Source organism: Neovison vison, chromosome 2 (genome assembly GCF_020171115.1).
Source record: "Neovison vison isolate M4711 chromosome 2, ASM_NN_V1, whole genome shotgun sequence".
In the NCBI taxonomy this organism is placed as follows: Eukaryota; Metazoa; Chordata; class Mammalia; order Carnivora; family Mustelidae; genus Neogale; species Neogale vison.
The window spans coordinates 156,537,320-156,551,363 of NC_058092.1; the positions used below are offsets into that span (position 1 = coordinate 156,537,320).

The following is a 14,044-nucleotide window of genomic DNA, read 5'->3' on the forward strand; positions in this document are numbered from 1 at the left end:
CTGGCGAGGATGTGGAGAAAAGGAATGCTTGTGCACTGCTGGTGGGAACTTAAATTGGTGCAGCCACTATGGAAAATTCTACAGCCTTAACATAATCAAAAGTAGAAATACCGTATGATCCAGCAATTTTACTCCTGGGTATTTATTTGTAGGGAAGAAAAGCATGAGATATGTACATCCAGCATTATGTTCACAGCATTACTTACAAAAGCCAAGACATGGGAGCCACCTAATTGTCCACTGACCGACGAATGGATAAAGAAAGTGCAGCGTATGATTTCACTTACATGTGGAATCTTAAAACAACAAGAACAACAACAACAAAGACAAGCTCATAGATACAGAGAACAGACTGGTGATTGCCAGAGGTGGGGGGTGGGAGATAAGCAAAATGCAGGAAGGGAGTCAGAAGGTACAAACTTCCACTTACAAAATGAATAAGTCACGGGGACGTAACAGACAGCATGGTGACTGCAGTTGATGACACCGTATTGACATGTGAAAGCTCCTAAGAGCATAGATCTTGAAAGCTTTTGTCGTAAGGGTGTGCCTGTCCAGTTCAATTGGAGGGGTATGTGACTCTTGATCTTAGGGTGGTGAGTTCGAGCTCCACGTTGGGTGTAAAGATTATTTACATAATAAAAAAAAACTTAAAGAAAAGTTCTCATCATAAGAAAGAAATCTGTAACCACATGTGGTGGTGGATGCTAACTAGACTTATGTGACAACCATTCTGTGATATATACAGATATTAAAACATCACATTGTACACCTGAAACTAATATAATGTTATATTTCAGCTGTACCTCAATTTAAATAAGCAGTAATAAAACAAAAAAGAAAATGAAAACCCCAGTTTAAAAAAAATAAATAATTCCATTCCTTTTCCACACTTTCCTCATTCCTTCTGTATGTATATTGGCTCATATAACACAGTGTGAATGTTATAAAACACCTAAAAGCACAAAGCCTAAAAACACATTATAAATGAACTGTAGTTATTTATGTCTCAACCCAATATTTATTCGTTACAAAAATCATGTTGAAAGTATTCTACTTCAATAAACTATTTGAAACTCAAATATTTTAAATTGCTCTCTATCATAGATGGCATTGATATTTTAAAGATTTTATTTATTTATTTGAGAGAGAGAGAGAAACAGATTGCCTGCAAGCAGAGAGCCCATTGCCAGGCTTGATCCCAAGACCCCAGGATAATGACCTGAGCTGAAGGGGAACCCTTAACCGATGGAGCCACCCAGACACCCTGTATTGATATTTTAAATGATTCTCTCTCTCTCTGGATATGTCTATATTCATATCTTTAGCTATATGTACATACTAGTCATTTTATTTTTTTTTAAGATTTTATTTATTTATTTGACAGAGAGAGATTACAAGTAGGCAGAGAGGCAGGCAGAGAGAGAGAGGAGGAAGCAGGCTCCCTGCTGAGCAGAGAGCCCGATGCGGGACTCGATCCCAGGACCCTGAGATCATGACCTGAGCCAAAGGCAGCGGCTTAACCCACTGAGCAACCCAGGCGCCCACTAGTCATTTTATTTTAAACACTTCTCCTGAAACCTCATTCTCTTCAAAAGTATATGAGCAACATTCTTAGCCTGTCTTCTACACCGTATTTTAATAACTCACATTTTATTCTCCAGCATTCCTTTAAATGCTTTCTACTTTATGCAATTTAGTTAGTTAAACAGATTTTAACAATAAATTGGCCCTTACTGTCTCACTCTGAATGGACTTCCCAAGCCTCTCAGATGAGCAAAGCAGGGATGGTATCTCCAGGAACTGGGCTTTGTGTACTTTTGCCTCCAATCCTCAAAATCTTTGAGGACTACTTGGAATTGCAGGTGGATTCAAGATGCGGACAAAGGTACACTTCTCACGAAGGTGTCCACCCAGAGGGAACAGTGGAACACAATCCGTTGTACTTATTTTCATGAAAGTTAATAGATTTAAATTCCCATTTGTCATTCTTTTCTTTTAGAGAAATATTACAAAGTGTCATTGGGGTGCCTGGGTGGGTCATTCGTTAAGTGTCTGCCTTCAGCTCTGGCTCGATCCCATGACCAAGTCACACATCAGGCTCCCTGCTGGGTGGGAAGCCTGCTTCTCCCTCTCCAGCTCCCCTGCTTGTGTTCCCTCTCTATTCTCCCTATCTCTCACTGTCAAATAAAATATTTAAAAAACAAACAAATGAAAAACCAGACTGTGATCCAGAGAGGTTTCTATTCTCTGAAATTTTCATTATCTAAATGGCAAGATGAGTTTTCCTTCCTTTTTTCCTCTCTGAAATAAGTGATATGTACCATTATTGGTGGTGGTGGAAATAATTTCCTTTAGGGATACCATTTGTCTGACTTAGGAAAGGGATCCTTTTACACTGCTCAAGTCGTGTAGCAGAGGAAGCACTGGATTAGAGTCATGTGTGGAAACTGAGTACCCATGTGGCTTGGGGAGACTCTCTGTGCCATGGGATCCCCATTTGTTAACTAGGTGGCTGGGATAAAGCAGAGACCAACACTACTGTGTGTGTGTGTGTGTGTGTGTTGGTAATGGTTCTTTGTCTCCCCTCTTCTCCTCTTCTTCCTTTCTTTACCTACTTCTTCATCTGAAGTCCGCAGTAAGTGTCTTACAATGAGGGAGGGTTCTGTGGGGAGGTGGTGGTGGAGGGCAGTGTCTTCGCTGTGTAAATTGAGGGAAGATAGGACACACAGCAGGCTTTGGTCAAGTTCTGTTTCCTACTTATATTATGGGCACATTTTGTAAATGGTGTCCTGGCTATGGCCAAGAGACCTTAAACATGCCTGTCTGTCTTCATCTGCTCTCTGCAAATCCTTCCAGCCAACAGCCTGCAGCAGCCCTCCCAGTTTTAATGGCCTATGAATTGTGTACTTATTTGTGGGGCAAACGTGTCTCAGCTTCCTACCTGAGACCTCCCACCTTTTCTTCTACTGAGAAAGGTTCAAGGTAATGGAATCACTTCCCAGAAAACGTTTGTGTTGGTTCCTCGCTTGCCCTTATTCCAAGTGGGGTAAGAATGGCTACTGACACTAACAAGACACATGTCCTATTTATCGCTTCTATAAAAATAGTCTGTCCCACAAATCTTTAAAAAAAATACTAATGCATCTGATCCACAGAACCAACTAACACACACACATAAAATTGCTGAGAGCAAAGAGCTGTGTCATCTCATTTCTTGTTTCAGGATGAGACAAGGCAGTGATGTTTTCTTTCAAAAGACAGTAAAACTTCAAAAATTCCCATTTATTTTGTTAGAAGTTAGATTATTTTATACCTCTTGCAAGAATTTAATTTTATTCTGACTAAAACCATGGTTTAGAAGTAGCTTAAACTTAAAAAAGAAAGTATCTTTTTTATGATTGTGGGATATCGTGGATGCAGGCATTTGTAGGGGAATGATGTGTTGTTTTGGTTATTAAATACTACTGATTGGACATTATAGGCTATCCAGGGCCACTTTCCATAGTTCCTGTGATTCAGTAACATGAGAAAGTATCATCAAGGGAGCAAATTTCAAAATGTTAATAACATTAATAACTGTGAGCCCATAAAATATTTTACTGTGTATGTTTTTTCTTAATTAAAAAACATATATACCCACATAACTGACACCAGCTCTTCCTCTCTTCTGAGAGAAAAGATTGTGGCATCATCACCTCAATGGGTGACCTGAGAGATTTAGGCATACACTTGAGATCTGTTATCTAGATCTTATCAAGTCAGGGCACTAAACCGTAGCTAAAACTGGACAAATAAGAGTTCTTCCCTCATTAGATGATGGCAAAGTTTTGTTTTCAGTTTCTGATTCTTTAAACTGTACGTGGGAGCTCAAGCTAATGAAAATCTGTGAAGGAAAGGATTTTTCAGGTTTACATGGGGAATCAAGTCTTTTTCATAAGTAATTAAAAAATACACAAAGCCTTTTATCTATAGAGCACAACTGCACTGCCAGTTTGTTAAGTGGCTTCAGATCCATGCGGGGCCTGTCACTGGGTAGCTGCTTGGGCTCCTAAGGATGGAGGTGAGGCCTCTGTTCAAGGTATGTCTTTGGTGTCTGCAGGGCACTGGGAGGCCTCTGTGTGGGTTCTGCAGAGCTGTGTGTGGGTATTCAGATCAGTTTCTGAGGTGTGTCTTAGAGAAGTCTCTGTGGATCTGTCACAGGTCTCTGTGAAGTCTCTTGTTGTTCACTGTGAGAGTTTCTGCATAAGGTATGTGTGGGAGGGCCTTGAAGATCATCCCTGGACATGGTGTTCATGAGGGCTCTTGATGTTGGCCCTTGTCAGAGGTCTCTGTGTAGGATCTGATTGGGCATTGTGTGGGTCTCTGTGGGAGGTCTCAGTGTGGGTCTCTGTATGAGTCTCTGTGGGAGGTCTTGGTGGGTCTCTGTCAGAGGTCTCTGCACAAGGTCTTTTGGCATGGGGCTTTCCCTTTCTGGCCTTCTTGTACCATCTGGCAGGAGAAGGGCAAGGGGACTTGCTCCTTCCTGTTTCTGGCTGTTCCACCAGCCTCCTATCCACGGCACTTCTACCAACAGGAGTGTGGGGTGCACGTCCGACTTGTGGGACTCTCTACCATGTGAGTTATGTGTGAGGGGCCCTAGAGGATGATGTTGGGCTGAGAGCAGGGCACACGGTGGGGGGAGCCTCCTGGACTGCACCCTCATTCTGGACACGTCCTTCCAGCCGGTGGTGGGTCAAGCCCCATCTTGTCCTCCTGCCCTTCTGAGCTCTGAGGTAACCATGACCAGGAGCCAGGCCCATCTCTTGGCCTCCAAGTCCCCCCCAGTCCCCTGGGAGCCATCCTTGGGCCACACGTGTACGTAAAGGTCACAGACCCCAAGTCTGTCCCGGGGCCCGCAGTCCTACAAGCTTATCAAATTGTGCAGAACTTAACTTCTCTGACTGAAGGCCTTGCTGCCTCTGGGAACCTGGCTTTCCATGTGGGAGCTCAGGTGGCTTCTGTACAACCCCCGCCCCACCCTCTCCACAACCCCACCCCTGGACTTGGCAGCTGGAGTGGGGTGGAAATCCTGTGGGGACAGTCCCAGGGCCTCTAACTTCTCCCCTCTGGGCCTGTAGGTGGCAGTGGGACACCAAGGGTCTTCAGTCGTCACACCAGGCATGGGCTTACCCTGACACTTGGCTTCCTTCCTGGCCTCCCACCCTAAGTGCAGGGTCCCCCTGCCCACAGCCACACCCTACCCATCCCCCAGAAGGGGAAAGGGGTGCTGGTGAGAAGGCCCCTTCAGTGCCCTGGGGCTGGGCAGTCTGGTGCCTGGGGGTCTCTGTGGCACCACACACACCCTCAGTGCTGGGAGCGAGCTTGTCCCTTGCTGCTCCGAGTGTAAGAGGGGCTGGCTGCATGGAGCTAAGATGAGATTATCTGGGAAGAGAAGGCTCCTGGGGTGGCCGTCCTCTACTCCCCAGAGGATATGTGGATGGGGGCAGTATTTCTCACCTCTGCCCTCAGGGCCAGCCTTGCGTCTCCCAACTGCGGGCCCCACTCTGATCTAGGACTGTCTTCCTGGAGCCTGAGCAGGATTTCTGCCTCAGAAGACCCTCCCTACAACCACACAAATTTCAGGTGGAAGGAAAGCAGGAGAGGATGAGCAGAGCAAGGTCCCACTCTGGGTCTTGTTCACCTTGTCGTGGAAATGGAAGGTGTGTGAGGAAGGGGACAGGGTGGACCCTAAGGTCCCTGGCCCTCCAAGGCCCCATCCTTCTGGAAGCCAAAGCAGGCCTTTGGGGAGAGAAAACCCTGATCCCCTCCACCCAAGCAGGGCACACACAAAGTCCAGCACCACTCATGAGAGGAAAAACACCAAACATGTATTTTCGGGAAACAAAATTTTGGCACGGGAAAGTTATTAGCACACAGAGGATGTGCTAATATGAGAAAAAATGGTCTTTCTTTGCATATACTCGATTTTTTCTTGAGGGAAATCTTTCTGACCAGGAAAGATGTGTGAAGTGTTCTCTGCCTGATAGGTTGAGGCATATTTTCGAAAACTGCATGTAGGATAATGGAGAACTCGACCTGAGACACCTGCCACCATCGGCTGGTGCTGGCTGGGTCTGCCTGGGGGCCCCAGGTTCCTGGGGAGGCTTTTCCATTCACCATTTCTGTCTCTGGCCAGCTGGCTCTTGCTAGGGCAGCTATGGCCCTTGGGGGTACCTTGCTGATTGGAGGCTATTCCTCCCATCACTCTCTTCTGGTCTGTAGAGGCGAAAGTCCTGTGAGGGCAAGAATGCCTATGTACTGGGGCCTGCAATTCCTTGTGCTGATACATCTCTGAGACCCGAATTCCTTGGTGGAGTCGCAATTTTTCCACCAGAATTTGTCCCACAGCTGTCACTACCGTCTGAGTTTTGGCAGCCCTGTTGTCCATAACCGATCTGCTTCTGACTGGTACCCAGCTCTGGGCAGAAGCCGATGCAGGCTTGCTTTTTTGAAGGGGGACTTCCAGTCCTTTGCTTTTTTTAGTGGGATTAAGGCACTGCAGAAAATTCTTCATCCTTTGTCTAAAGTGGCTTTCCGGAAAAACATGTCCCTTTTCTGGTGGCATGAGCCGGAGGTATTTGCTCCCAAGGCTCTCTCCTGATCCTCTGACCTGGGGAGGGTGGCCTATCTTGCTAGCTTGGGAAGCCCTGATTGCCAACGGTTCTGCACACCTGTCTTCATTCTCTTCTGGTTTGGGTCTCTTCTGGTCCTTTCCCTCATCAGTGGTCTCATTGTTGCTCTGGCTGTCACTTGGTTCCTCAACCTTTGGTCCACAGGGCTCTTGCTGCCCCTCACTGTTTAATCCACTTGAGCTAAGGTTATGTGACACTGGGGAAGCTGGTGTCTCTCCACTGGCATGTTCCATTTGGGAACAGGAGGGTGACTCTTGAGTGGTCAAGCTTTCTGCAGCAAGGACAGCATTAGTGTGAGTGTCTGGTGGGAGCACATTGGTGCCACTGTCTTCAACAAGCACACAAGCGGCAAAGTCTGGGAGGAGGAGGTCACTGGGAGAATCTTGAGGAAACTCACTAGTGGTAGGGCCTTCAGGCTGGTTCTCCGACTCTATCTTCTCTTGGAGCTCAACCTTACTAACCTTTGTTTCAAGGCTTACCTCCTCTGGATCTTGAGCAACCAACACTGTAGATGGTGAGGGGCTTTTCCTAGCACCTGGATATCCTGATCTCAGATCCACATAAATGGCTGGTTTGTTGGCCAGCCCACTAGGTCTTAAGACAACTTTCCAAGCAGGGGCCTTCTTGGCCTCCATCGCCTCTGTGGCCCCTTCAGACCTTGGAGTTTGGGACCTGAGCTTCATCTTCAGTGTTGCTACCATGTCTGGTGAGGCCTGACCCCCACTCTCTTTTAGCTCATTCCTGGCCATTTCTAAACTTGGACTTGGTTCCAGGTTGTCTTTCTTGGTCCCCATACCAGTCCTGATGTGCAGGTTTCTGTTTGGGAGGCTGAGAATGGAGGCCCAAGAAGGTGATCTGGCCTCCTGTCTTGATAAAGACGTCTTTGAGGACTGATGGCCATCACCAGGTAAAGTCCTTCCCAGGGCCTGCTGGATTTGCTCACGTATGGGTGAGGGAACAGGCAGGGGACTCCCTGAAGTGGAATCAGACTTTTCAGTTATACCCTTCTCTTCTGGATGGGGCTGAGATGGTTTCCCCAAGAACTTGTAAAATTTGGCTTTTGAGGGGGCCCCAGGTACAAAGGTGGCTGAGCATGGAAAGGGGGACTGGGGAAAAGGCAAATGTTGAGCTTCAAGTAGTTTGAGATCTATGGGCTCAACAGTTTGGAGAGGTAGGTCCCACTTATGCCTCACTCGAAAACTTATGATGTGTGTTTCCAGCTTCTGCTGAGTCTTAGGACAAAGGAAGGACAGCTCATGGGAGGTGTTTATGCAGAGCTCCTGATCCTTTAAGGGTGCTAGATTTCTGATAGCCATGTGGGGTTGGGACTTGGGAAAAGCATGGCTGGCCACAAACCAGGATCGACGCACAGTCACAGGGATCAGACCTTTACTGATCTGTCCTAATTTCCTGTGTAAATGAACCTTTAGAGTTCTTTCTCTACGTTGCTTGTCTGGGCCCCTGGCTAAGTATTTTCCTGGATCACCTTCCAAGGCCCCTATTAAGGGTCTTCCAAACTCCTTCTCAGAGTTGGTTCCCAGAACCTTCACTGGGAACCTAGCTGAGATCCTGGAGAGACCTGTTGGTGTCCTCTTCAGACACAGCCATAGACCCTTACCAAAGTTCTTCTCTAGTTTGAATCTTGCTTTACACTTCCTGTGGTATCTGGACCTGGTCCTCCATGTAGCTTGCCTGCTTTTACCTTTAAACACAAAGGGCCTTGAGAGCCCCTGCTCTCTCTCCCTGTGCCTGACTCACTCCCAGGGATTCATCCTGAGGCCACCTCAGTTCCAGAGACAGCTGAACCTTGTGGGGCAAGCTGCTTTGCTGTTTATCCCTGCTGAGCTTCCTCTGAAGCTGTGGCTTCTGGATATTAAAGATGACAAAGTCCCCTTGAAAGGTAGAACCTGATCTGTGAGCCTGGGAGGCCTGGTGGTCCTCCAGCAGCTTGGGAGTGACTTGGCTAAAGAATTTTGGAGATCTTTTCTCCATAGTGGGTAATGTCTTCCCCCTTCCTTGTTGCTTTGGCGACAAGGGCCACTCCAGATGTTGCATTTTAGTTGGGGTAAAGGATTGTGTCTTATTCTGGGATGTAGCAAAAGATACCCTACTGGTCCTCCTCTGGGATGGGAGAGAAGGTGGTCTTATTGGGACAGAGGGTGCAAGGGGGACTTGGGGATGGGGCAAGGTTAGTGTTGAGGGTTGAGTTTGGATCCCACGGTGGAACAATGGTGAGGCATGGGAAAAATGTGAAGATACTTGATGGTTTAGAACTGGCAAGCAATTAGAGATCCCATTGAATAAAACAGAGGGAGACTGTAGTAGAGAAGAGTGAGAAGAAAATAAGGCAGTGGTCACCAGGGACTCACTGTGCAGAGAGGGGAGACCCCAGAAGAGCTGGCTGCGTTTCCATTGCAAGTGGTCTTCCAAGACCTTGGGAGATGAGAACGGCTGAGGTTGGGCCAGTGGCTCTGCTTTGTTTTTCATGTTCCAGAAGGATGGCGGGGTGGTGGTAGTCTGCTCAGTACCCAGAAGCTTCCACAGAGTCCCCCAGAAGCTCACGTGGTCGTCTGGGCACCACTGTTTGAAAACTGACCCAACCTTTTCTTTCTCCTTCCAACTCTTCAGTTCTACCCTTTTGCTGATTAGCAGTTCAAGGAGCTTCTGGACATCCGGATTGACAAACGAAGGGTTATGAGTCTCTATCTGCCTGTTAGTAAGGCCACCCCAGAACGAGGCATCTGGTGGATGGCAGGACACGTGTTCTTGCTGGCACTTGTGCTGTAATGTGCCAGGCAAGAACAAGGACTTGGTACTTTCCCACCACCAGGAAAAGGATAAAATGGGGTAGCTGGCATGGCCTAGGCCTGAGATGACTGGAATGAGAGAGGCCCAGTTGGAATGACTTGGAAGAAAGTTCTTTCTCACTGTGTCTAGTAGGATTTTTTTAAAGTTAGTTTTCTCTTCTTGAGGTCTCGCTGGCAGGGTGGAGGCCAGAGGCCGAGGGGGCCCTGTCAGCGGAGCACGAGCAGGTGATGAGGCCACAGCAGGAGGAGCGCCTTCCACAGGCTCCCTGCATGGCTGACGGGCTCCAGCTGGCGCCCCTTGGCGCACCTGACCAGGGGCTGCTTGATGTAAGGACTGGTGAAAGCCCCCCTGGTCAGAGAGCCTTGTCAGGTGGCTGTGGGAGACAAGAGGTGTGAGCTGTCCCTGCAGCAGCCTGGGGCCGGGAGGGGACCCCATGGCCCTCCACGCCCCACACCTACATCACAATGCTCCTGCTGTCCCTCAGCCAGGGGCTTTGGTCACAATCTGTCCCACGGCTCCTCCCAGCACCCCCAAGCAGCCCCAGAGGCCGTTCCCTGCAGCCCTGGGGGTCACATCACAGACTCGGGGAGGCCCACCCAGGGGATAAGGGGGCAGATTCATTACCTTTGCAGAAGGGAGACTAAACTGTGGAACTCTTCCAGCTCGTGCAGGCAATTTCTGCAAGCTGGAAACAGGAGACTGGGTCACAGGGGAAGGTGGGGGCCCAGGTGTCTTACAGGAGACTGGGTATAATGTCCCTTTAGGGGAGACCTTTGGGGGATTGGACTTGGAAGCCCCAAAGAGCACTGTCCAAGGTCACGTGCCCACATGGTGATTATAGAGTTCATTTTGGGGATCGCTTTGTCTTTTCCAAAGTGTTTTCTCACTCATGACCTTGCTGGGGGAGGAAGGACTGCATGGCTTCACAGAGGAATCTGAGCTGAGTTGAACAGCTTGTCCACAGTGGGAGCAGGAGGTCCCGCCCCCAGTCTAGGCCCTGGGGCCCCTGCTGGGCGACACCCGTTTCCAGCCCCTCAGGGCTTTGTTCTGCTGCAGAATCTGGGAAGCCTCTGGGTGGGTTGTGATCTCCCTCCCAGGAGCCCCCAACCCGCCTCCCAGGGCTCTGTTTCCTGAGGGATGGGCTCAGGCCCTGGTGTCTTGGGAGATGGTGGGGCGGGGCTTCAGAGCAGGGGGCACAGTGTAACTGGAGCACGCAGGGGCGAGTGGTGGACACTCACCTTTCAGAGTCTGGCTTCTCTGGCTTCTTTTGCTCCTCCTCCGTGGCTCTGCTTGGTACTGAGATAAGAGAACATGGGGAGGCTGGGACCCCCACCCCAGCAGCAGGTGCTCACTGCTCATGAGTAGTGTGACTTCCTACATTTAACTAAGGGGATGGGCGGACTGTGATTTTCTTTAGTTTTACTCATTTCCTTTTCAAAATGGAAACAAATATTTCCAGTTTTCCTTCTTTGAAGAATTTACAGAAGGATATCCTATGTGAGAAGTTTGCCACTGTTCCTCTGCTCAAGAAACACACACAATACCAGACCTGGTGGCACAACTGGACTTTTTCACATAGGGCCCCACTTTCCAAGGCCAGAGCCCCACTCTAGCTGCTGCTTGGGACCTCCTGGGCTCAGTACTGCTCTCAATCAGCCCTGAAGGGGGAACATTCACCTGAAATACCTGTCCTGGGACGGTGGCTGGTGACCCAGTGCTCAGGGGCCTGACCTCCGCTAGAGAGGCAGCTTTTAGACTCTGGTCCTTGGCCACCGGTCACTGTGTTTGGGACACTGCCCTGGACACCTCCACCACACCTGGATTCTGGCCCGAGATCTTCAGGGATAAATCCTCATGTCCCTCTAACCCCTGATGAGTCTGGCTTGTCCTAGATGGATGGTGGTCTACTCTCTCCTGAGAATACCCATTCTATTCTTTCCCATTTCAGGGGGTCTTTCCAGTGACTCAGAAAAGTGGAAAGAATAATAGAAAAGAAGATAGAATCACACTCTGCTGGGTCTGGGCCGAGGGTTCCTTACCTTCCTGCTCTTCTTGTGCTTCTTGCCTGGTGGTGAGGATGGATCACGCTGGAAGTAGGAAAGGAAAAAGACAAAGAGCCCTATCCCACATACAAGGGCAAAGATGATATTAACTGCCCAGATAATGGGACTGGAGCTCATCCAACCATTAAAAAAGAATTCCTGAGGGAAGAGATAATTTTCCATCTCTTCCCTCATCAGACATTAATGTCTGATCCCATTGCTGCCCTCAGGCAACCGAGCCCTGAGAGTTAGCGACCAATCGCACTGCTGCCCTCAGACAACTGAGCCCTGGGTGTGGAGGTGCAGATACAAGCCAAAGGCCCACATCACAGAGCTATTGTCTGGTCACAAAGGGCTCCTGAGGGAGGGGGAGGGGACAGAAGAGAAGCAGCCACTCCCCCACCCTGTGGCTCCATCCCTCCGCCCTCCCAGGCCTCCAAGTTCCTCCCCTCAGCAGACACAAATCTCTTCTCTGTATCTATGAATCTGAGTTTCTTTTTTTTTCCCCAATTCTACATATAAGTGAGACTATATGGTATTTGTCTTTCTCTTATTTTATTTAACAAGGTATTCTCAAGGTTCTCCATGTTACCACGACCATCACCATTTCATTATTTTTTATGGCTGAATAGTATTGATGTGTGTGATATCTTTATCCATTCACCTCAGTATACATGATTCATTTAAGACTGATGTTTTCTTATTGACTTTCTGTGTGGATGACTTTTCCATTGGTGTAAACTGCTGAAGTTCTAAACTGTGGGGAACCACATGTTTAATGTTTTTGATGTCACAACCTTTTTTAAATATAAATATTTTAACTAATTATTGTAGTTTTAGTTAAACATATTATTTTTGTCTTCACTCTAGCTTTGTAAGTGATTGCCTTGTTTTTTTTTTTTTTGGTTTTTTTTTTTTGTTTTTTTTTTTTTTTTTTTTTTTTTTTGTCCATTGTCTGGTTTGTCAGGGACCAAGAAAGTCCCCAGCAGCAGTGGGCTCTGGATGGGGATTGCTCAGCCTGTGGTTTTCTTTGCCTTGTTTTTTTGTTGTCTGTTGTATTGTTTGTTGTATTTGGACAAATGGGACAAGCGGAGAGTAAGGGACCTGTGACACCCCTAGGTCTTGTTCTCGAACATTTCAAGGATTGACAAGGTTTCCCCGGGAAAACTAAAAACACTCTGCCAGTTAGAGTGGCCCACAGGGTGGCTGCCGGAAGATACGTTTGCCTAGGCTCAGATCTATTCAGTGAGGTGTTCGATCTACATCGAGACCAAATACCGTACATTGTGGCCAGGTGATATCTGATAGAAGAGCCATGGTCATGGCTCAAGTCCCACCTTCCCCTGCTAATGAAACCATCTCTCTCCCTCTAAGGCAGGTCACAGCACCAAAGCCAGAACAGACAGATAAGGGGGAACCAGGGAAGAAGACCGTCCTACCCCCATTGGATGTGGAGGATGTGGAATTCCCCCTCCCGATCTGTCCCCTAAACCTGACTCTCAAGTCCTGAGATGCCCTTACCAGTCCACCTCATATGCTGTTGGGGTCCACCTATGGGACCACCAAACAGAGAGACCGCCCTGATCTTTCCCCTTTCCTCTATCCCCCTCTGCCTCCCTTTACCTCACCAGTACTGTTGGCGCCAATGCTGCCTCTCCATGAGTTTGCTCTACCATATGGGAGAGGGCACCCCCACCTAACCTATATCCCTTTCTCCTCTTCTAACATCTATAACTGGAAGGCCCAACACAAATCCTTTTCTGTCCTCCCTGAGGACTTAATTAGTCTCTTGGAGACTGTCTTTCTTATCTACCAACCTACCTGGGTGGATATTCAACAGCTCCTTATGTCTCTCTTTAACGTGGAAGAGAGGGATCGCATCATGTGAGAAACCCATAAGGTGAAAAGCGAGAGACTTGGCAGGGACCTCGATCCCTGCCAAATGGAGGACTACTGCCTGAGGGAACCCCCCAACTGGGGTCTAAACTCCAATGAAGGCAAGGAGAGCTTACGTTTCTACCACCAGGCTCTACTGGGAGGCCTCCGTGCAGCTGCAAGGAGATCCATAAATTTATCTAAAACTGGTACAGTGGCTCAAGGTAAGAATGAGTGTCCAGGAGCTTTCCTAGAAAGGCTTATTGAAGCCTATAAAATGTATAGCCAGATCGACCCTAGGGCACCTGAAAATCAGAGAGCAATGAATCTTGCATTTGCCAGTCAGTAAGCCCCAGATATAAGGAGGAAACTTCAGAAAATTGAAGGATTTGAAGGGAAGAATCTGACTGAGTTAGTGGGAATAGCAGAAAAGGTGTTTAACAACAGGGATGCACAAGAGGATGAAAAACAGACAAAAAAACTGGTTAAGGTTTTGGCATTACATGAGGAGGGGAGGAGACAGGTAGGGGATAGTAAATGGAAGGAAAAGCCTAAGCACAGAGAATGCAGGTGGGAAGACTTAGATTCAGATCAGTGTGCTTACTGTAAGGAAAAAGGACATTAGGCCAAGGTAAACCTCAGGTA

The 14,044-nt window shown here is 48.0% G+C and overlaps 1 pseudogene; it reads right to left on the reverse strand.

The window, feature by feature from the left end:
* Positions 1–5,848: 5,848 nt before the first annotated feature.
* Positions 5,849–12,016, reverse strand: LOC122900612 (annotated as a pseudogene).
* Positions 12,017–14,044: the final 2,028 nt, after the last annotated feature.